The sequence below is a fragment of the Pleurodeles waltl genome, chromosome 3_1, assembly GCF_031143425.1.
Source record: "Pleurodeles waltl isolate 20211129_DDA chromosome 3_1, aPleWal1.hap1.20221129, whole genome shotgun sequence".
Taxonomy (NCBI): Eukaryota; Metazoa; Chordata; class Amphibia; order Caudata; family Salamandridae; genus Pleurodeles; species Pleurodeles waltl.
The window spans coordinates 1,075,742,571-1,075,768,107 of NC_090440.1; positions in this window are offsets into that span (position 1 = coordinate 1,075,742,571).

Here is a 25,537-nt window from a genome sequence, read left to right on the forward strand (position 1 = left end):
AGCATTCATCATGGAAAGCAGGAGATTCTCCACCTCGGCAGATGACAAAACTGGTAAATCCACGCCAAAAACTACCAAGGAGCAGGTGTGTTCCAGAGCCCCAGTGTCAACCAAGGAGGCATCCCATGCAGTGCCTATGAACGAGTTAATGTTGACTTCCTCCAGGAAGGGTAGCTCGTAATCAGCTTCTCGGAGAAAACGCAGCCGCAGCGCGCATGTCTGATAATGAACCCTCATTTTGAACATCAATAGATCAGCATCAATCACAGAGGGGCGTTGCTGTGAGAGACAAACGTCCAGTGCATGTTCGAAAGAGCACCAACGGCACCGAAACACGGGCTGCACACAATCCAAAACCGGTCTGAATGCAGAGACCAGTCACACTCAAAATGTTCCAGGAGTGTTGCTCCAAAGTGCTGCATCATGCGTTCATGACACAGCTGCGCTGATGGAAGTGGCCTCATTTGTCCTTGTTGAGGTGGGACAGCCATTGCGGAGAACCAACAGCAACAACAAAATGCCGGCTAATAAAGCCAAAGTTATCGGCAATCCCTCCCCCCAAAATGCCTCCGAAAATCGAATGAATAGCCAAAGGTATTAAACCGAATATGGAGGAAAAGGCGTGAACAAAACTAATGCCAACAGCTTTGAAAAAATTTGCTAATCCAACTGTGCTGGACGCATTAAATATACGTCCCACGAGTTCACCAAAGTGTCTCGGAAAGTTTGTATTTAACCGGGACTGTATTTCCGCCGATGACCTTGCCACTTGAAGTGCGTAGGTCTCGCGTGCAGATGTAAGGGCCACATGCTTTTTAAACAATAAAGCCTTCAGTCTATAAAACTTGTCAAAATTCACCTTGGAAGTAGCAATGTGAGGCCAAATATCTGCTACCTCCCTAATTTTAGTGGGGGAAACAACACGTTCCCGCAGCATGTAACGACCTTAGTGACCGAAACAACATAAACTATTACGGCCCACATGCCACAACAGTCTTCACTGTTGAGGAGGACGTAGCTGCCGTTTGAAAGCACCTGGAACGTGTGTTTAATCAAGGGGACTGGAACTCCCTTCAGATAGCAAGCCAAGTTCGCAACCGAGGCATTACACGCCCCATGCAAGGACAGCTGCTTACAAATCATCGAATGGCTGACTGAAGTCTCACATTCACTGCCGCTAAGAAAGACCTCTTTCATGCCATTGAAGCATTTGTACGAGAAGGGAAGCCCCCACGGCTCATGGATGTAACTATCTCTCAACTTTTCATATCTGCTTACCAGAACATGTTTCAAACAAGAAGTGAATTGTAATGTAGAAATAGGCAGATTAATATCCCTGTGTATCAACCACTCAGCTGAGGAAATCCCGGCCACTGTAAAAGGCAATCTTTCTATCTTTTCAATGTTGAGCATGACGTAAGTCGCCTCCTTCTTAGCCATTAGTTGTCACGTTAAATTAAAGGAAAAAAATATTTCCCTGGCACTGATGTGCTGCCACGGAATGCGACCCGCCTTCAATGTCTGAAGCGTCCAACCCAACTGCATAATGGACCTGGTCTGACTCTGTCCATGATATAAAGAAGACATATCAGGTTGTATAATGTCTATAGCAGAATAAACAATGTTGTTAATTGTATATATCCGGTCGGACAAGGTGTGAATCCCATTATCCACAACGGCTAATGCCTTTTTTAGATTTTCCTGATCTATCTGCCTTAACCGGGCTGCAGCCTTTTGTTGGGAAAGTTTCCATATTTCATTGTGTACTTCATACAAGAAACGCTTCCTACGTGGTCTCTTTGGGCCTGACAAAAAATCTTGTAAGTCAGTGTTATTAGACAGGAGAGTGAGATGTGTCTTAACTGCATCTAGTCAGGAAGATTTTAGCCATTGTTGGCACAATTTTCCCACACTATGGGGGTCATTCTGACCTCGGCGGTAAAAGGCGCTTACCGCCGGTCAGAAGACCGCCATAACACCGCCGCGGACGCGGTAAACCGCCACGGTCATTCTGACCCGCAACTGGCAAACCGCCAAAAACCCGACATCCATAAAAGTCCGCCACACCAAAGGTCAGCGAAAAACTGGCGATGACCAAACCTCCACCGTCACGCCAACAGAAAAACGCCCATGCCATTACGACCCACGAATCCATGCGGCGGTCTTTCAACCACGGTATTCCATTGGCGGTACACACCGCCGCGCTCAAAATACACACACCCTTACAAAACACAACCACATTGGACAATTTGAAACACACACACCTGATACACATACAAACAACACTCCCACACACCCAATACAATATAAAACACACACCCACATCACCCACAAACCCCTTCGGAAAAAAAAATCGACAGAAAGCCAGCGATAGACAGCACTGCATAGACAACACCATCACACAGAGGCAAACCACACCATCACCCACACAATATCCACGCACAAAACACCACACATCACCACACTCATCAACACATACACCACCCCACACCTCATCCACATCACCCTATGGCACCCCAAAGACACCCCCGGTTCTCAGACGCCGAACTCCAGGTCATGGTGGAGGAAATAGTTCGGGTAGAACCCCAGCTCTTCCGGACACAGGTGCAGCACACCAGCATTGCCAGGAAGATGGAGCTATGGCAAAGGATAGTCGACAGGGTCAACGCTGTGGGACAGCATCCACGAAATCGGGATGACATCAGGAAGCGCTGGAACGACCTACGGGGGAAGGTGCATTCCATGGTATCAAGGCACAACATCGCGGTGCAGAAGACTGGCGGCGGACCCCCACCTACTCCCCCAGAATTTACAGCATGGGAGGAGGAAGTCTTGCACATCCTGCATCCTGAGGGCCTCGCAGGAGTAGGCGGAGGAATGGACTCTGGTAAGTCAAATCTTAACTACTTCTTCCCACCCCACCTGCATGCCAGCACATACCCCCACCCTCACCCCCACCCCCATCACACCTACTCCCTGCAAATGGCTCACCATCACAACCCACCCATCCCAACACCAAGACCTGCATGCGTCCACAAAGCATGGACACCCATCACCAAAGCATGCCCACTGCACATACACATCTCCCCCACAAGCCACCCTCACAAACGCCCACACACAGGAATGCCAGCCCTGGGGTACACGGGCACCCACCCATTGACCGATATGGCACACACTGAAGCAATAACCATACCTCTATACCCCTGCAGGACCCGAACGCCACCACACTGCCCAGGAGGGTCCAGAAATGTCCATCCCACCCCCAGAAGAGGCCACCAGTGATGACAGCAGCTCTGTCTCCCTGGACCCAGATGACCAGCCTGGACCATCGGGGACCTCTGGACAGTCGGTTCCCCTCACACAGCCACAGGCCACAGCAGACCCAACCCCCTCTGGGAACACCAGCACAGCTCCCACCCAGCGGGCCCATGCCTCTGTCTCCAGGACACGTCAATCAGCGGTGTGTCCACCACTACAGGGCACCCAGGTTAACCCACCACCCCAACAACAACAGGGACCTGGGGGCAGTGGTAGTGGGCACACGGTCCAGGGGACAGAGGCCCAGGGAAACAGGGGACCGGGGAGTGCTGCTGTGTGACGGGGGGGACAGGCCAAGGGAACCCACTCTCCACGAGGCCCTCTCCTCCATCATGGGAGCATACCACCACTCCCAGAAGACGATGGCGACGGTACTGGCCAGGTTCCAGGAGATCCAGGTCATGCAGGAGCAACAGTACATGGGGTTCAGGGAAGAACTTAGAACCATCAGTTCCGCAATGGGCACCATCGTAGGGGCACTCAACCAGATTGTCACCACATTACGGGACCATGTGGCACCACAAAGAGCCCCTGTCACTAGCATGGACCAAGAACAGGCAACCACCTCCGCCGGCGCTAGTGGACAGGAGGCCCCCACACAACAACAGGCCACCAGAACCCCACCTCCTGCAGAAGAAGAACCACCCCGCAAGCGGGGCCTGAGATCTCGTAAGAAGACAGAGTAGGATGTCAAGACCCCCGCCAGCAAAGGATACCCCCTGATGTCATCCCACTGTCCCACATTGTCACCCTGTCCAACCTTTAACTGCCCCTGCTCCACCTTCCACAGACATATGGACAATGCACCTGTGAGACTGAAAAGCTGGACTCTGCCATGGACATTCCTCCACCATCACCCATCACCGATTTCCCACCATGTCCCTAAATTCAGCATTTTAATAAAAACACTTATTGCACAAAAACAATCTGGAGTCTGCCTGTATTGTGAACAAATGTATTGAACATAATGCTGCCAAAATGTCCAGTTACACAGTGATGAAAACATACCACTGTCATGCAGCTGTAGTCCATGGGGAAACAAAGCAGAGGTCATTCAGTGGGGGCCACATCTCTGAAATTGGAAGGGAAAGTCACAACTCAGTTAAAATACACTGGGGGAATAGGTCAGACAGTAGAGAGGCAGGAGACTGTAAGTAACTGTAAAATGCCGGTGTTGATTCTTACCAGTGTGTCATTGAAAATACTGTAGTATCACTGTGTCCCTGTTGTCTGTGTCGTCCCCGTCATCTTCCTCCTCTTCACTCTCCACAGGTTCCACCGCTGCCACAACACCACCATCTGGACCATCCTCCTGCAGGAAAGGCACCTGGCGTCGCAAAGCCAGGTTGTGAAGCATACAGCAGGCCACGATGATAAGACACACCTTCTTTGGTGAGTACATTAGGGATCCACCTGTCATATGCAGGCACCTAAACCTGGCCTTCAGGAGGCCGAAGGTCCGCTCAATCACCCTCCTAGTACGCCCATGGGCCTCATTGTACCGTTCCTCTGCCCTGGTCCTGGGATTCCTCACTGGGGTCAGTGGCCACGACAGTTTGGGGTAACCAGAGTCACCTATTAGCCACACACGGTGTCTCTGTAGCTGTCCCATCACATAAGGGACGCTGCTATTTCGCATGATATACGCGTCATGCACTGACCCAGGGAACTTGGCATTTACATGAGAGATGTATTGGTCAGCCAAACAGACCACCTGGACATTCATCGAATTATAACTTTTTCTGTTCCTGTACACCTGTTCACTTCCTCTGGGGGGTACCAAAGCCACATGGGTCCCATCAATGGCACCAATGACGTTGGGAATATGTCCAAGGGTATAGAAATCACCCTTCACTGTAGCCAAATCCTCCACCTCAGGGAAAACAATGTAGCTCCGCATGTATTTCATCAGGGCAGACAACACTCTGGATAAAACTTTAGAAAACATAGGCTGAGACATCCCAGATGAAATGGCCACTGTTGTTTGGAATGATCCACTAGCCAAAAAATAGAGTACTGACAGAACCTGCACTAGAGGGGTAATCCCTGTGGGTTGGCGGATGGGTGACATCATGTCTGGCTCCAGCTGGGCACACAGTTCCTGTATAGTGGCACGGTCAAGTCTGTAGGTGAGTATGACATGTCGTTCTTCCATTGTCGACAGGTCCACCAGCGGTCTGTACACGGGAACAGCCCTCCATCTCCTCACAAGTCCCTGTGGACGGTGCCTAGGAAGGACAACATGGAGCACAGAGTCAATCAACCCACAGGTACGTTCACACAGCTTGCACTGTACACGATTCTCTATGCATTGAATGGCATGTATGAGTGGCAATGCAAGGCCTAGGCCTGTGTGACGCAGTAGAAATTAAGCCATGTGGGCCTTTGAAATGGCGGCTGCCTGACCTGTGAAGTGTGACAATGTGATGTGAGCTCATTGCGCTGGCGTGGCACACCGTGGCGGTAGGCGGTCGAAGACCGCGGTGCAAAGCCGCATTGGTTAACATTGAACCCTATGGGTTTCAGGAGCCAATGAGGATGTGCGCTGGCGGTCGCGGTACGCACCGCCGCGGGCGTAACCGCCATTTTCTATCTGCTTAATCACTCGAGACCTGATCATACACAGGAGAGGACCTATACTGCAAGTGCTGCTGTGACCTCGGTCTGGAAGTGACAATGGCTGCTGCGACTGGTGAAAGGGCCCCTGCCTTCACTTCAGAAGAGTTGGAGACACTCATGGATGGGGTCCTCCCCCAGTATGCGCTACTCTACGGTCCTCCAGACCAACAGGTGAGTACACCGGAACCATGCTTAGTGGGCAATGCCTGGGTTGAGTGGGGTGAATGAACGATGGTGGTGAGGGGAGCGAATGAGGAATGCATCGCACGACAGATGAGAGCATGTGCCACATGGCAAGGTTGGGGAGGAGGGGGGGGCACTCACATCGACCATGCTGAAAAGTGATGATGTTTCTTTTCCCACCCTGTACATGTCACATAGGTCAGCGCCCATCAGAAGATCGACATTTGGCGTGCCATCGCCAAGGACGTCCGGGCCCTGGGGGTCCACAACAGACGGGGCACCCACTGCCGCAAGAGGTGGGAGGACATCCGCCGCGGGAGCAGAAAGACCGCCGAGGCTCTGCTGGGGATGGCCTCCCAACTTAGGAGGGGTGCCACACGGCAGTTGACCCCCCTTAAGTCCCGGATCCTGGCGGTGGCCTACCCCGATTTGGATGGGCGCGTGAGGACATCACAGCAGACACAAGGGGGTGAGTACCAGCACATTCTGCTATCTTTGCGCGCAGTGGAGGTGCCTGGGTGGGGGAGGAGGGCTGTGGGTATCCCTAGGCCAGGGCGATTTCTGTAGGCTAGGCCCCTCCGTGAGGCATGGCCCTGTGCCCCCGCCCCCCACCTCTGTAGGGTGCCTAGTACAGCTATTCATGGCCCTGTGTCATCTATGTGTGCAGTTGTCATCCATAGGCTTGTAGGCCATGTCCCAGTGATTGAGTAGTGTACCCCAAGTGCGCGGCGTAGTGCAGTGGGCTTCTGTGTCTGTCCTCTCCGCCAACGGTGTCGCCAATGCATGCACTCAACATGTCTTTATTTCTTCTCCCCCCCCTTTTTTTTGGTCTTCCTGTTCATGTGTGCATTAGCATCATCAGGCGGAGGAGAAGTGGCATCGGCGCACAAGGGAGCTGCATCTCACATGGCCACGGAGGGCCATGCAACCGACTCCAAGTTCACCAGTGAGACGGAGGGCGAGGGGAGCTCCACAACGGGGACCTGTGGAGACGTCAGCGACACCGACACGTCCTCGGAAGGGAGCTCCCTTGTGGTGGTGGCAACATCCGTGGCCACCGCTACAACAGGTACAGCTGCCACCCAGCACACCAGCTCCGCCCTCCCAGCAGCCCCTCAGCGTTCGCCCCGTGCCCACTCGGCCAGGAAGCCGGCCATCTCCTTCGCCCCAGGCACCTCAGGCCCTGCCCCAGTTACCCCTGCTGCCCTCAGTGCGGAGATCATTGACCTCCTCCAGACGCTCATTGTTGGGCAGTCTACCCTTTTGAATGCCATCCAGGCTGTGGAAAGGGAGGTGCATCGGAGCAATGCATACCTGGAGGGCATTCATTCGGGTCAGGCTGCCCATCAGCGATCGTTCAATGCTCTGGCCTCAGCACTGACGGCAGCCATTGTCCCTGTCCACAGCCTCCCTTCTCCAACTCCCTCCACCCAGTCCAACTCCCATGTTCCTCTGCCTATCCCAGCCCCACCTACAGACCAGCCTGCACACACCTCAACACCCAAGGGCAGCTCATTCAGACATAAGCACCACAGATCACACAAGCATTCACCCAAGCAACATCCACATGCAGACATGCCAACAGCCACTGCCTCCTCTGTATCCCCCTCCTCCTCGTCTCCCTCCTCCCTCCCTGTGACGTCTCCACTCACACCTGCATGCACACCACCATCAGGCAGTACGTCCATCAACAGCACACCCTCCAGAACACTCCGCACACGTGCAGACACCACCCCCACTGCCATTTACACGTCCCCTGTGTCCTCTCCCACTGTGTCTGTCACCCCCTCTTCCAAACCACACACACGCAGGCAGCCACCCACCCAACAGCCATCTACCTCATGACAGCCTCCGTCACAAGCACCTGCACCCAAAGACAGCACACTTGACTCTCCTACAACCACATCCTCTTCCTCCACTCCCATAACCACTACAACTACCCGTCCCTGTCTTTCTAAATTGATTTTCCTTTCCAACAACTGACCCACCCCCTCCATCTCATAAGACTCCAATCAGCACCTCAGCCACCACAAGCCCTGCATCTACTAGGACCATAGTTCAGGGCTATTGGAGTCCACCAGCTCCTAGGGCAGGAACATCGGCCAGCAGCAAGGGGACAGCCAGCCCACCCCCTGGGAAGAGAACCAAAAAAGTGAAGGGCCGGCACGACAGGCCTGAGACGGCTGCCCCCAAGGACACTAGGCTTGCCCCGTCACCTGGCACATCCACAAAGGGAGGCAAGGGCCCCAGAGATTCTGCGAAGGAGGGCAAGGGCAGCAGGGCGGACAAGTCCGGCAGCAGGAGAGCTGCCCAGGAGGGCCCCACCATCCCCATTTCGGGTGTGACGGGTGAACAGGGCCCCGGCAAGACAAGCACCGCTGAACAGGGCCCGCCGTGACAAGCACCGCTGAAGAGGGCCCGCCAAGACAAGCACCGCTGAACAGGGCCCCGCCAAGACAAGCACTGCTGAACAGGGCCCATCGTGAGAGGCACCGCTGAACAGGGCCCGCCGTGAGAAGCACCGCTGAACAGGGCCCCGGCATGACAAGCACCGCTGAACAGGGCCCGCCATGACAAGCACCGCTGAACAGGGCCCCGCCAAGACAAGCACCGCTGAACAGGGCCCGCCGTGAGAGGCACCGCTGAACAGGGCCCGCCGTAAGAAGCACCGCTGAACAGGGCCCCGCCAAGACAAGCACCGCTGAACAGGGCCCGCCGTGAGAAGCACCGCTGAACAGGGCCCACCGTGACAAGCACCGCTGAACAGGGCCCGCCAAGACAAGCACCGCTGAACAGGGCCCGCCGTGAGAGGCACTGCTGAACAGGGCCCCGCCAAGACAAGCACCGCTGAACAGGGCCCGCCGTGAGAGGCACCGCTGAACAGGGCCCGCCGTGACAAGCACCGCTGAACAGGGCCCGCCGTGACAAGCACCGCTGAACAGGGCCCCGCCAAGACAAGCACCGCTGAACAGGGCCCGCCGTGACAAGCACTGCTGAACAGGGCCCCGCCAAGACAAGCACAGCTGAACAGGGCCCCGCCAAGACAAGCACCGCTGAACAGGGCCCGCCGTGACAAGCACCGCTGAACAGGGCCCGCCGCGAGAAGCACCGCTGAACAGGGCCCCGCCATGACAAGCACCACTGAACAGGGCCCCGGCAAGACAAGCACTGCTGAACAGGGCCCGCCGTGACAAGCACCACTGAACAGGGCCCCGGCAAGACAAGCACCGCTCCGCTGGGCCCTTCATCTCAAGCACCGCTCCGCTGGGCCCTTCATCTCAAGCACCGCTCCGCTGGGCCCTTCCTGTCAAGCACCGCTCCGCTGGGCCCTTCCTGTCAAGCACCGTTCCGCTGGGCCCTTCATCTCAAGCACCGCTCCGCTGGGCCCTTCCTGTCAAGCACTGCTCCCCTGGGCCCTTCATCTCAAGCACCGCTCCGCTGGGCCCTTCATCTCAAGCACCGCTCCGCTGGGCCCTTCCTGTCAAGCACCGCTCCGCTGGGCCCTTCATCTCAAGCACCGCTCCGCTGGGCACTTCCTGTCAAGCACCGCTCCGCTGGGCCCTTCATCTCATGCACCGCTCCGCTGGGCCCTTCCTGTCAAGCACCGCTCCGCTGGGCCCTTCCTGTCAAGCACCGCTCCGCTGGGCCCTTCATCTCAAGCACCGCTCCGCTGGGCCCTTCCTGTCAAGCACCACTCCGCTGGGCCCTTCCTGTCAAGCACCGCTCCGCTGGGCCCTTCATCTCAAGCACCGCTCCGCTGGGCCCTTCCTGTCAAGCACCGCTCCGCTGGGCCCTTCCTGTCAAGCACCGCTCCGCTGGGCCCTTCCTGTCAAGCACCGCTCCGCTGGGCCCTTCCTGTCAAGCACCGCTCCGCTGGGCCCTTCCTGTCAAGCACCGCTCCGCTGGGCCCTTCATCTCAAGCACCGCTCCGCTGGGCCCTTCATCTCAAGCACCGCTCCGCTGGGCCCTTCATTTCAAGCACCGCTGGCCCATTGGCAGGGCCGGATCTGTGTTGGGCAGGGCTTCACGGAGCACTCTGGCCACCATGCCTCCTCCATAACCAGTGGAGTCTGTAATCCACCTGATGGACTGTGGCTTTGCACTTCCCAGGATGTAACAGTGGTCAACCCATCCACTGTTTAGACTTGAGAGACTGTGGCTTGGCACTCCCCAGGATGCAGCAGTGGGCAATCCACCCACTGTTTAGACTTGAGAGACTGTGGCTTTGCACTCCCCAGGATGCAGCAGTGGGCAATCCACCCACTGTAGAGACTTGAGAGACTGTGGCTTTGCACTCCCCAGGATGCAGCAGTGGGCAACCCACCCACTGTAGAGACTTGAGAGACTGTGGCTTTGCACTCCCCAGGATGGTACAGTGGGCATGGAGGCCCCTCGTGGATCTGGCATCGTGGACTCATGTGGCTGAGGTGCCCCCCTTCCCTTCCCCCTGAGGTGCCTGTAGTTTTATTATCTGATGCCCCAGCAGTGTTCTCTCCAATGGAATCGGGTCTCGTGTGTGGGCTTTGCCCATGTGTTTATGCACATTGGCCCACGAACAATGGAAGGTTGCCAAAATGTGCCGGACTTTTGGCCTATGTATATATTGTTCATGATGTTATTTATTTTATTTATATATTTCATATTTCACATTACTTCAAATGTGCTATAATATACTTCAATTTTAATGATCATTTTATTTTGTCTTTGCATTATTCCGTGGGGTTTGGGGGGTGTCACTCTGACTTGTTGCTCTGGATTGGTGTGTAGGTATTTGGGGGGGGGTGGGGGGGTGTATCGCGTATGTGTGTGCCCGTAACCTTTCCTCCTCCCCCCTCCCCTGTGTCGTAGGTGCAGTACTCACCGTTGTCGTCTGCGCCAGAATTCGTGCTCCTGGTAGAGGAGCAGGTAGACAATAGCTGGTAGGATGTTTAATTCGGGTTCCATGGTGTCCTGATTTCTCGTGGAGTGTATAGAAGTGAGCGTTTTCCTGTTCGTAGTCTGTTTCCGCCGTGTTTTTATCGGCGGGGCTCCCGCCCCGGAAAAGGTGGCAGATTGGTGAGTTGTGATAATGTGGGCGGTACATTGTCTGACGCTGGCTGCGTTGGCGGTTCCCGCCAGGGTCAGAATTCAATTTTTTTTACCGCCTGCCTGTTGGCGGGTTGGCCGCCGCTTTATCACCGACCGCCAGGTTTGGAATGACCCCCTATATGTTTTAATTATTTCAGCATGCTCTTGTGATATATAACGAGGGTCTGACCTACTTGTTCGGAAACCCCCAGAGGAGGTGACAAAACGATGATGACACCCGTTGGTATCTATTGGCCACAATAACCACCCGCCTGGACGTGTCAGTGAAGTGTTAAATGTACCATTCTTGACCCATTCATTAAGCTCACTAAAAGTTGCATTTGTGTACTTTTTCCAGTTATTAAACTTTGCAGGGGCAGGTATACTGGGCATGTTTAATTCTCTAATTGTAGCTAAGCCTAAGCAACTGGTCTGTTGTACTGTTTCATTTTAAAAAAGCATTTGAACAGGGATGAGACATGCTCTAAACAATGTTTCTCTACCCTTGGTCTGCCAATTTTTTGTTCCCCAAACACTCTTTAAATCAAAAAAATTTGACCAATATTCATAACCTTCAATTGATAACCGGGAAACAAAGGAGTCCGAATATATACATTTTGCGTTGTCAACAACATTTGTTTATCCCTAGTCGGAGTTATCTTAAAATAATATGACAGCATTTTTTTGATGATTCCCCAAAAAATACGTACATTTTTCAAAATAAGTTTTTGAACTCCCTTGTGGGAGAGTTGGGCAATGTTCCCATTGTTTATAATCAAATATCGTTTTTGGACTGCTCGCTTTATGTATGAAGTGGTGCCCATAATAATTATAACAAAACATGTCACCATAGTTGTCTCTAAACTGGTAAACATCCACATTTTCATAGACAGTATAATATTGCAATTCTGTCATCATTGAATCAACTGTTTTCACATCCCAATCATCAGATACAATGCCTGATATGACTATATCGTTCATGGATAACTTTAACACATTCGGTTTTTGAATTATTTCAGTGGGACCATATATATCAAACATTACTTTATCCCACACAGTCCCATCTGGAATTGGCACTGCTGAAATGTTCACAAGGGACAAGTCTCTTCGAACCTTATGTGATGAAAAATGTGGTTTCAATACCTCCTCCACCTGTTCAACCGCTGATCTCTCGGGAAAAAAATGACCATGTATCAACAGAAAAAAAGTCCAGACCCTAAAAACATACATCCACTCACAGATGCTCTCCTACACACACCCACTAACACACCCGCACAACCGCTCACACATCCATAACACAACTCAGAGACCCAGAACCCCAATCACACACCGACTCACACACCCATATAGCCACTCACACACCCACTCAGAGACCCAGAAAACCACTGACGCACCCACACTCAGACACATACAGCCACTCATACACCAACTCACACAAACACTTACTCACCCAGTCACAGTCCCACAAAACCACTGCCACACCCAGTCACAGACCCACACAGGCACTCACACACCCACTTTCATACCCACAAAACCACTTACACACCCACTCACACACCCATACAGCCACTCACACAACCACTCACAGACCCACACAGCCACTCATACATCCACTCACAAACCCACTTATACATACACAACCACTGAAACTTCCATACAACTACTCACACACCCATTCATAGACCCACAAAGCCACTCATACACCCACACACAGAGCCACACAACCACTTACACATGCACTCACAGACCCACTAATACACTCACAGACCCACTTCTACATCCACACAACCACACACACTAAGTCACACACCCATAAAGTCACTCACACACCCACTCATAGACCCACAGTTTGGGGTTGGCAGCAGGTGAGAGCTTAGCTGCAGGGCCTTGCCACAGGTGCAAGTGGCGGTTGGATTGATATGTGGTAATTAAATATTACTTTATGTTAAAAAAGTTCTAGAAATTCATTGAAAAAATCAAAGTTTACAGGGCTGTTATAGTTAGGAAATAGAATGTAAAAATCCTTAGAAATTCAGTTAAAAAAGCAAAGGGTACAGGGACATTACAGTTAGGTTAAGAAGTTACTGTGCATGGCAGGGACACAAGTTATAGTTATCTTACAGCATGAATTTTTGGGGCTATTTACAAGCCCCTTGTGCTGCCCTAACATCATATTATTTGATTCTACACTGGTACAGAACAGTCCCCCGTGCCATAGTTACAAACTGGTGCAAGGGTACCATTGCATCAGTTTGTAAAGCCTTGAGCCATATTATACCTGCATCAGGTATAATGTATACAAGGTAGGCATTCCCCCACAAAAGCCCCACAGAAATGATGTAGTGAAATCTACAAGATTTCACTGTGCCACTCTGCACTGTCACATCATCATTTTTTTAACTGCTGCTCGGGCAGGCATTAAAGTGATGCTGTGCTGTTTTCAATGATCCGCCTTAGCATTGCTGGACTAGTGCCAAAAAATGTTATGCTAGTCCAGCAATGCTAATTATTGGCACCACAACTACGTCAGAATTTCTGACGCAGCTGTGGACACTATGCGCAATGAAGCACTGTATTATGAATACAGTGCTCCCATAGCATTGTTGGGGGGTGCATGGTGGCGCAAGAAAACTGGTGCATCGCGCACAATGTAAATGTGGCCCACTGTCTGTTGAGATAAGAATAACTATAGCTGCTGAATTTCTTTGGTTTTGTGTGTGTAAAATCTGAACCTAACTATAATGCCACTGTAACCTTTGATTTGTGTTAGTGAATCTATACATACATATTCATTGTAAAAACTAAAGGTTAGAGGGATGTTACATTTAGGAAATATCAAAATGCTTTTGTGTGGAATTTGGTGATTGAATGTGTGGGTCCCCTGTTTACCCCTTCTGCGAAATGGTGCCTATTAAATATCAGGGGTGAAACTGATCTGACTCATATGGAGCGTATATGGGTCTCAATGGGGTTAACAGTGACCAAAAGAAACATTGTGCACCTCAGGGAGATCGAGCAAACACCACACTTGTTAGAATGTTCATGGATACCCTCATGGGTGATAAGCCATGCTATATAAAAACAACTTGATTTATTAAGTCCATATCTTGGAAGCAAGATGTGGACTGGTGCATGCTGGAAGCAAAAGTAATCTATGAAGGCCATGGATATCCCCCTGAAATGGACTCAAATTAGGGGGCCACTGGAATGAGTATGAGGTTTTATCTGTGATTCTGTCATCCCAAGCAATGAGGTAAGATATTCACCTAACATGGTAAGACTACATCATCATGTTAACCAGGCCATAGAGGGGAGAATGACAGGGTTGTTAATGCTGACGATTGAGGTACATTATTACTGTCATCATTCAATGGTTTGACCAAGGTTTTCTGTATTTATCAACATAACTTTAATAAAGAGATTGTTTTTAAAACTCAGAAATTCACTAAAAATTTAAACTTTAATATCCCTGTAACCATATGTAAATAAGTACTAAATGGTACAGAGTCATGAAAGCAGAAATTACATGAACATATGTGCATATATAAAATAATTATAGTATAGACCACTCACTCAAAACTTGAGCCTCCTTACACTACATAATCAAACCTCTACTGAAGACAGCCTTCACCCTCTACACAACTGGTAATTATTTATGTGTACAACAGGGCCATATGAGGCTGAAACACATTGTGATTGATGTTTTTGTGTAAACAAATGCAATTGGAATGCATAGCATTGGTCCTAGAAACAAGAGTTTGCCTCTGAAATATATGTCGATAGTAACTCTGTAGAGGCTTCTCTGCTTTATATAAATGAGGATTAGACAATGTTTGCTCACTTATATTGCAGGCCTTAGCAGTAAAACATCCCACTTCTACTCCTTCTCTTCACCAGTAATTTAACATTGCCTGCTCAAAACCACATAAGCAGTTTTACGTAGCCTTCAGCTCTGTACAAACAAATAGGGAAACTATTGCTACTGCATGTACAAAGCCATAATGGCTATGGTCCTGGGGACTGCCAACCCGAGGACCAGCTGCTGGTAACTCTTAAGCTGTCAAACAGCTCCCGTCTGCTGAAAGCAGACTTTTCATCTCTTTCCCTGCACACAAACATGTGGGCAGTGAAAATGATTAAAACATGGCTTCTGTAAGCAGGGAGATGCTATTAATAAGCATCTCCTTGCTTGCTGGAGCAATGCCTGTCACCTTCTCTCTCTCTTCCATCCCATTGGTCTCTGCAAACAAAAGCTTTAAAGAGTCACACCAGCAAGATGTTTGTTAGGAATGTTAAAATTACCTTTTGATGCACAGCACAACTCCTCTGGCCTACTGGTAAAGCTCTTGGACTGTCACTCAATAGGCTGAAGGTTCAAATCCTGGTATCTCATGACAGTGTGTCTGTTTATTTACTTGTTAGAAATAGGGTCTTTGGTTGGCAGTCAGGTTGCCCCCTGTCCAAGCAAGCACTCTCACTCTAGACAGGATAAAGGAGAATCACCCTCAGTTAACCCCCGCTCACCCACTTGGTAGCTCGGCACGAGCAGGCAGGCTTAACTTCAGAAGCAATGTGTAAAGTATTTGTACCAACACATACAGTACCTCAGTGAAAACACTACAGAATGACACAACACAGGTTTAGAAAAATAGGTAATATATATCTAAACAAAACTAGAACAAAGCAACTAAAATCCAACATACACAAGTCAAGTTATGAATTTTCAAAGAATGAGTCTTACTCCTTGGAAAACATCAAAATAAAGCCGCACAAGCGAGTGTACATTGAAAAAGGCCATTGATAGGTCGATTTCTCACTCGCAAGCGAGACCGTGAGTCGTTCCTCCTTCATTCAGGTCAGTGTGCGTTGTTTCTTCTCTCCCTCAAGACAGCAATGCATCGATCCACGGGTCCAGCCAGGCTTTGATTTTCCGCACCCAGCGATGCTGTGTCAAAAATCCAGTTGCACAGTATCTCAAAACTGTGCTGCGAGGAGTTTGCGTCATTATTACCTCCGTTAGCCGGTGTTGTACGTCGCTTCTCCAGCTGCTTTGCACCAATCTTCCAGCCGCGATGCAGGTGGAGCATTGATTTCAGCCGCAAAGCCGGCGACGCGTCGTTTATCAGCTGCGTCACGGAAGGTGCGGCGAAACTTTCACTGCACAGAGGTCTCTGATTGGATTCTCAGTTCTTGTCTGCCAACGTCACCTTTCAAGGGCCCAGGAACCTGGATAGGGCACCATTTGGCAGGGCAGGAGTCTCAGCAGGGAGTCTAGGTGCTGGCAGGGGAAGTCTTTGATGGCTCTGAGACTTCAACAACAGGAGGCAAACTCAGTTCAAGCCCTTAGAGATTCTTCTCAAGCAGGAATGCACAACAAAGTCCAGTCTTTCTACCCTTTCACAGGCAGAAGAAGCAACTGCAGGATGGCTCAACAAAATGCAGGCAGGGGCAGCACTCCTCCTCAGCTCTTCTCCTTGGCAGAGGTTCCTCTTGATTCCAGAAGTGATCTGATTTTCAGGGGTTTTGGGGGCTCTTCCTATACCCCTTTCTGCCTTTGAAGTAGGCCTACTTCAAAGGAACGTCTCTCTTGTTGGTAAGATCCTCCCTTGCCCAGGCCAGGCCCCAGACACACACCAGGGGGTTGGAGACTGCATTGTGTGAGAGCAGGCACAGCCCTTTCAGGTGTGAGTGACCACTCGTCCCCTCCCTCCTAGCACAGATGTCTCAAAAGGATATGCAGGCTACTCCCCAGCTCCCTTTGTGTCACTGTCCAGAGAGAGGTGCAAACAGGCAAACTGTCAAACTGACCCAGATAGGGAATCCACAAACAAGCAGAGTCACAGAATGGTTTAAGCAAGAAAATGCCTACTTTCTAAAAGTGGTATTTTCAAACACACAATCTAAAAACCAACATCACTAAAAGATGTATTTTCAAATTGTGAGTCCAGAGACGCCAAACTCCACATGGCCCTCTGCTCCCAAAGGGAATCTGTACATTAACAATATTTAAAGGCAGCCCCCATTTTAACCTATCAGAGAGATAGGCCTTGCAACAGTGAAAACCGAATTTGCCAGTATTTCACTGTTAGGACATGTATACCACATAAGTACATGTCCCGCCTTTTACATACTCTGAACCCTGCCCATGGGGCCACCCAGGGCCTACCATAGGGGTGCCTTACAGGTAAAAAAAGGGAAGGTTTAGGCCTGGCAAGTGGGTACACTTGCTAAGTCGAATTAGCAGTTTAAAACTGCACACACAGACACTACAGTGGCAGGTTTGAGCTATGTTTACAGGGCTACTTATGTGGGTGGCACAACCAATGCTGCAGGCCCACTAGTAGAATTTGAGGCCCTGGGCACCTCTAGTGCACTGTACTATGGACTTACTAGTAAATCAAATATGCCAATCATGGAAAGTCAATTACACAGATAGTTTACATAGGAGCACTTGCACTTTAGCACTGGATAGCAGTGGTAAAGTGCCCAGAGTAACAAAAACAGAGTCCAGCAACCATCAAAAACCCGGGAAACCGAGGAAAGAAGTTTGGGGAGACCACACCAAGAATGCCAATTCTAACATTACTCATATTTTGAATGTCACTTGTGTTCTAGTGGTTAAGTTTTCAGACCCTCCCAAAGATGGTTGAGGGTTCCAGTCTAGGTCTGTTAGGTTTCATTTCTCAGTTTTAAACTATTTTCAAATGCCAATGTTTATGGTACAGACAGAAACATGATTTCACTCTTTGTACTTGTCAAATAAAGTTTTTTCAATTTGTCAAAACATTTCTCATTCTAAAAGGCATGGGGTTGGATGGTTATAGCGTTAGGGGAAGGGCCTCGCCGCAGGCCAGGACCTGCGGCCAACCCCTGCTGCACAATGCCAAAGACCACTCGTGGAGTGAGCTGGTTGATTACAGGGGGTGTTGACCACAGGGCCTGACTCCAGGCTAGGCCCAGCAGCCAATCCCCGCCACGCACTGCACAGTGGTGGTTAGATTTACCTATAGTAATTAAAATTACTTTACAAAAAAAAGAAAAAAAAGAAAGTCAATAAAAAAAATTAAGGATAAAGGGACCTTATACTTAGAAAATAGAATCGAATAAAACATAGAAATTCACTTAAAAAACAAAGGTTACAGGGACGTTATAGTTAGGCTCACTTTTTAAACCTACAAACCATAGAAATTCACCAGTTATAGTAAGTGTTATTTGTAGTAACTATAACTCATGCCCTGCGGTGACCATAAATTTTGTCCTTGCCATGCACTATTAATTACCCCAGCCATTACAGCACTCATGACATCTTTTATAACATTATTTACAATATCACTGCAACATTTGCTGTAAAAATATTCATAAAAACTATGCATGACTGAGCTTGGCCTGCAAGCTGGCTTTGTACGTGTTGCTGTTTAGACATTTTATAGTTCAGCATAAGCTTTCCTCTTTTAATTTTGAGAAAGTCAAATGTGTGTCCTCCAAGGGTGTTGTCCTTTGCCTAAGGGCTATAAACTTCTAGGGCCAGATTTAATGTGCTGCACTGTACTGTGTGTAATTTCCAAAATGCAGGGATTCGCCGTATTTACTAGAATACAGCACGCCCCTGCGTTTCCCCCTGCACCAGTGCTAAATTTGATGCTGTGCGTCAACAGAGCCACCCTTGCACCATAGTGCAAGGATGGCTGCGTTGAGGGGGAGATTGTTTTTGTGCAGAAAGGAACACCTTCCTGCACAAAAACAATCTTAAATGACGATTTACTCTTTCTATGTGTGCTGCGTAATGCAGCACACATAGAAAGAGCAAAAAAAAGCAGAGAAATGAAAGCCTTTCTCCTCGTAGTAGTGCCACTCTAACCCCACCCCTGGGGTGGCATTAGATTTTGGCGCTGCTTTAGGTTTACAAAAATTTGTAAATCTGGGCAGCGTCAAAATGCAATGGGTGCTGCTATGGGACGCCCACAGCAACAGCCACTGCTCGCCCCTTCCATGCACAGTGCTTCGTGGGAAGGGGCCATATTTACAAGCTGTTGTTAAGCCACAAAAAGTGGCTTAATACCACCTTGTAAATACGGCACAGTGCTTAGCCCCACAGGAGCGTCACAAAAAGTGACACTCCTGTGGTGCTAAGGGCCTATAAATATGGCCCTAAGGCCCTGATTTATACTTTTTGACACAAACCTGCATTAGCGCAGGTTTGCGTAAAAATGTATAGCGCTGGCTAGTGCCATTCCGGAGCACCAGCCGGGTGCCATATTTAAGGAATGGCGCAAGTCGGTGCTAATGACCGGTTAGTGTCAAAATACTTGACGCTAACCAGCTGGGGGAGGCATAGAGAAAACTGGAGTTTGCGCATGAAAGAAAGGCGCTAATCAGGTTAGAGTCAAAATAATGATTCTAACCTGACTAGCGCCATTGTTAGACACTCAACCCATGTGGATATGACTCCTGTCTCAGTAAAGACAGGAGTCATGCCCCCCAGCCCAATGGCCATGCCCAGGGGACTTAAGTCCCCTGGGTATGGCCATTGGGCACAGTGCCATGCAAGGGGTCCAAGTTAGGGCCTCTGAGAGGGAAAAAAATAAATAAATATATATATATAAAATACTTACCGGGACTTCCCTGGGATGGGTCCCCATCCTGTGGTGTCCCTCTGGTGTGGGTGTCCCTGGGGCCAGAGAAGGGCACTTGAGGGCTCTTTCCATGGTCTCTGACCATGGAAACATGCCCACAGGTCCCCTAATGCCTGCCCTGACCCAGGCGTTAAATAATTATTTGACCCCTCCTCCCCCCGTGCGTGATTTTAGCACTGGGGATAAATATGGTTCTAAGGCCATAGAGTAATGTTTTGCACAGGAATGTCTACCGTGCATCCCATTGACGCAGGTAGGCTTCCATGTCCCAAAAATGACTTTAACTCCAAAACTTTGGCGGGAGATGGGGTCTAGTGCCAAAGAATAAATATGGAGTTAGTTTTGCACCAAATTAGTGTAAAAAATTACTCAAATTTGGGGCAAAAAAAGTATAAATATGCCCCAAAGTATGTTGTTGAAAAGCTATAGTTGCATTATTCAACAGTTAGAAGTCATGAAGTGCTCTTCCAGAGTCTTCCACAATCTGTAAATTTTTTATTTGCTTTCTAACTCAACTTTCAAAAGAGGTCATTTCAAAGATTTGAAATAGTTGAAAATGTAATGCTCACACTGCGCATTTTTACTGAAATGTGTTTTATGTACTAGTATTATGGGAATATACACCCAAAGTACAAGGTCTCGAAACAGCAGAGGGTTTTGCATTTTTATAATGCATGGTTATACCATTAAGCTTCCCCAAAAAGCTTACCTTCATTTGCTCATGCTTCTTTATATGGCTGTAGATATTTGGAATACATACAGACTCGGCAGTGAAAAATTAAACACATTGGCCCTCATTATGACCTTGGCGGGCGGCTTCAGCCCCTGCCAAGATCTGACCACCGGGCGGCAGCCAATGCAGCCGCACTTCAGCCACAGTCATTTTGATATCCCCGCTGGGTCGGCGGGCAGAAACCTGGTTTCCACCTGCCGGCCCAGTGGGGATCTCGGCCGCAACACAGGAGCCGGCTCCAAATGGAGTCGGCAGTGTTGCGGCCGTGCAACGGGTGCAGTTGCACCAGTTGCGCTTTTCACTGTCTGCTATGCAGACAGTGAAAAGCTGCACGGGGCCTGTCAGGGGGCCCCTGCACTGCCCATGCCAGTGGCATGGGCAGTGCAGGGGCCCCCAGGCGCCCGCCACTCCCCATACGCCAGCCTTTTCCTGATGGTTCACACCGCCAGGAAAATGTGGCGGTCGGGGACTCGTAAACCCCTGGGCAGTGCTGCAAGTATCACCGCCGGGGTAAATGTGGTGGGAAACCGCCGGCCCCGGCGGTGGGACCACGGCGCAACCGCCGTGGACGTAATGACCTTGGAAGCACCGCCAGCCTGTTGGCGGTGCTTCAGTCAAAACAGCTCTGGCGGTCTTGGACCGCCAGGGTTGTAATGACTGCCATTATGTGAAACTAGCCACTTTTTGCTAAAAGTTTTTATATGCTTTTTAATGCAAGCAATGTTCTAAAATGAGTTTAGTTGCAAATATGTGGTAAGATGGAGAGAGTTTCCTGTGTTTGCGTACTGACTCTTTACAGGTGTACTTTCCTTACAATAGGCAACTGGTGATGTTTCAGCCAGACATCAAGAAAATGCACGACCGATTGTTATATAAGGATTGCATGTTCCAGGTATTAGATACAAATTACAGCCCCATAGCAAACATTTTCCAATCAGCCAAAAGCGTATTGTATAAGTGAAGAAACCCAGTCGGCTCCATGGATATGTGGGAGGAGAATTCTCCACCAAAAGGAAATCTTTAAAAAAAATTCAAAACTGAATCATTGTTCAACATATTTTTTCAAATGTGTTGGTTAAAAAGTCTTATGGCATGTTTACATATCTGAAGGGCAGTCAATGATATATTCCGAAACCTCTGGGTCTGCCAGATGACACAGGAGCAATACGTCTCAAATGAAGTAATTTAATTTGATTCAACTCATGGCACTTATAGAGCACACAGCATCCTCGAAGGCGCTGTACCGACCACTTCTTACTGGAAGCTCATATGAAAGAGAGGAACTAAGAAACGACACACCCTTAAGACAAGTATTGAACAAAAGAGTTTTTAAGATTAAGGCCCTCATTACAACCCTGGCGATCGGTGTTAAATCAGGGGTAATACCGCCAACAGGCTGGCGGTAAAAAAAATGGAATCACGACCACAACAGAAACCGCCAACACATACAGCCACTTTAACACTCCGACTGCCACGGTGGTAGCAACAAACACCTTGGCGTACTGCCAACAGCCAGGCGGAAGACAATGAACTGCCCACCCCATTACAACCCACCCATCCTCCAGCTTTTCCGGGCGGTACCAAGGCCAGCACAGCGGAAACAGTACTTGGAAGGGAAACCACTCACCTCTCGACACTCAAGGAAGAACCAGGACGCCATGGAGCCCGAGCTGCACATCCTGCCCATGCTGGTGTATCTTCTCATATATCAGGAGTACCAATGGCGGCGACGACGACCACAGTGGGTACAGCACCTAGTAGACAGGGGAGGGGAGGAAAGAGAGTGACACACACACGCAACACGCAACATCTCCACCCCCACCCTCACCCCCAGCACCATACAGAAAAACTCATGCAACAGCATTACATATACACTTCGTAACCCTCTGGAAGAATGCAAGGACAAAAGGAATTGAGTCAAATTAGTGTAATATTAGAATTTTAGAGAAATACGTTCACAAATAAATAAGCAGTATGTACAATATATACAATATAAATAAAATGAGGGACAATGTCCACACAAAAATAGTCCGTGGTCCATAACAGATAGGCCAAACCCACACTTGACTCCTGCCTCAAAACGGAGAGAACACTGCAGGGGCATCAGGTTGAAAACACTCGGGCACCTCGGGGGCACCTCAGCCAGAAGACGGTACAACGCCACTGCTCCTGGAGGGGGCTCCATGCCCACAGCGATGTCCTGGGGAGTGCAAGGCCACAGTCTCTCAAGTCTCTCCAGTGGGTGATTTGCCCACTGCCTGGTTCTGGGGAGTGCAAAGCCACAGTCTCTCAAGTCTCTCAAGTGGGTGGTTTGCCCACTGCCTGGTCCTGGGGAGTGCAAAGCCACAGCCTCTCAAGCGGGTGGTTTTCCCACTGCTTGGTTGTGGGGAGTGCAAGGCCACAGTCTCTCAAGTGGATGGCTTCTTCCACTGGTTCTGGAGGGGGCTTTGAGCCCTGTCTGCTTTATCCTGCCAAGGATAGGGTGAGTGGATGCCTTTCTCCACTGGTTCTGGGGGGGGCTTTGAGCCCAGTCGTCTGGAGGGGATTTTGAGCCCAGCCTGCTTCATCCTGCCAAGGATAGGGTGAGTGGATGCCTTTCCCAACTGGTTCTGGAGGGGTCTTTGTGCCCAGCCTGCTTCATCCTACCAAGGATAGGGTGAGTGGAAGCCTTTCTCCACTGGTTCTGGAGGGGGCTTTGTGCCCAGTCTGCTTCATCCTGGCAAGGAGGGGGTGAGTGGATGCTTTCTTCCACTGATTCTGGAGGGGGCCTTGTGCCCTGTGATGCAGAACATGGGGAGTGCAAGGTCACAGTCTCTCACCTGGGGTTCAGATCCATGACATTTGCTGTGGGCAGGATGCATGACACTCCAAGGAGGCAGGACTACAGTCCATCCGCCGGCAGCGGTTGCTGTACAGAGGTGGCAGTGCCGGTGCTGGTGCCGGTCCTGCCAGTGGTTGGGGAAGGCTCCAGCCCTTCCCCTCAGCCTCGGACGGCTGCCCACTGGGGCTGCTGTTGCTGCCAATGGTGCTGGTAGCGGTGCTGGTGCTGCTGGCGGTGCTGGTGTCAGTGCTGCCAGTGGTGGGGTGAGGCTCCAGCCCTTTCCCTGCAGCTTTGGACGGCTGCCTACTGGGGCTGCTGCCAGTGGTGCTGGTGGCAGTGATGGTGGCAGTGCTGCTGGCGGTGCTGGTAGTGGTGCTGCCAGTGGTGGGGAGAGGCTCCAGCCCTTCCCCTGCAGCCCCGACGGCTGCCACAGGGCTGCTGCCAGTGGTGCTGATGGTGGTGCCGGTGGTGGTGCTGCTGGCAGTGCTGCTGGTTGCGCTGCCAGTGGTTGGGGGAGGCTCCAGCCCTTCCCCTGCAGCCTTGGACGGCTAAGAGGCATGGTTGGTGGTGGGGGCTCAGATCCTGTCACAGCACCAGGCCTTCTGTCCCTCCTGCCTGCAGGGGATGTCCCTTTTCCCTTGCCATTGGCAGCTGGTGGTGCCTCCTTGGCCTTGGCAGCTGGTGGTGCATCCTTGGCCTTGGCAGCTGGTGGTGCCTTCTTGCCCTTGGCAGCTGGTGGTGCCTTTTTGCCCTTGGCAGCTGGTGGTGCATCCTTGGCCTTGGCAGCTGGTGGTGCCTCCTTGGCCTTGGCAGCTTGTGGTCCCTTCTTCCCCTTGGCAGCTGGTGTTTGTTCCTTGGCCTTGCCCTTGGAAGCTGGTGCAGGAACACTGCCAGTGCTGTTCGGTGTCTCCTTGTAGCCGCTCACACCTGCAGTAGCTGCCGAAACTACAGTAGCTGTGGACTGGGCGGCTGAGGTGGTGGCCTGGGTTCTGCCCACCCTGGCCCAAAGTGAAGGATGGGGGAGGGGTAGGGAAGAGGTCAAGGGTGGAGAGGAAAAGCTTCTTAGGGACACCAGGGCGGGACAAGGGTGTAGTGTATGCAGGTGTGAGTGGAGACGCTACTGGGAGGGAGGTGGAAGATGAGGAGGAGGGGGACACAGTGGAGGCAGTGGATGTTGGTGTGTCGGCATGTGAATGGTGCTTGTGTGAGTGCCTGTGAGATGAAGTGTGGTGCTTGTGTTTGCCTGAGCCACTTTTCTGTGTTGATTTGGGTGAATGCTGGTCTGAAGGTGTGCTTGGAATTGTCTGGGGTTGAGGGGATTGGGACTGGGTAGAGGAAGTTGGAGGAGGAGGCTAGAGACAGGGACAATGGCTGCCATCAGTGCGGAGGCCAGAGCCTGAAATGCTTTCTGTTGGGCTGCCACACCAGAGTGAATGCCCTTCAGGTATGCATTTGTTTGTTGCAAATGCCTCTCGACACCCTGGATGACATTCAAAATGATTGACTGCCCAACAGTGAGGGATCTCAAGAGGTCAATAGCCTCCTCACTGAGGGCAGCAGGGCTGACTGGGACAGGGCCTGAGGTGCCTGGGGCGAAGGAGATGTCCACCCTTCTGGGTGAGCAGGCACGGGAAACACGCTGAGGAGCTGCTGGGAGGGCGGTTCTGGTAGGGGGGTGGCAGCTCTACCGGTTGTCAGGGTGGGCACAGAGGTGCCCGCCACCTGCTGGGAGCTTCCATTGGAGGAGGAGTCGCTGTCTGTAGTGCCCCCTCCTGTCCCCGTCGCCCTCCGTCCCACTGGTGCCCTCACTCTCGGTGGATTCTGCCTCCAGGCCCATGTGGAATGCAGCTCCCTCTGTCACCAGTGCCTCTGCTCCTCCGCCAGATGATGCTAATGCACAGAAGGACAGGGTGACAAAACAAAAAGGGGGGGAAGAGACAGAGGATACACTTGGTCAATGCTAGCAACAACACCACCGTTGGCGTACACAATGCACAGGAGACAGCCCTACACACTATGTGATGCACTACCACTCACAATACTAGTCACCAGGCCATGGACAGTAATGCCTAACGCCAATAGCAGCATACCTGAGACCCACAGATCCCTGCCCAGTAGTAGATGCCCACTAGCATGTTTGAGGGTGGAATGCATCAGCCCCTG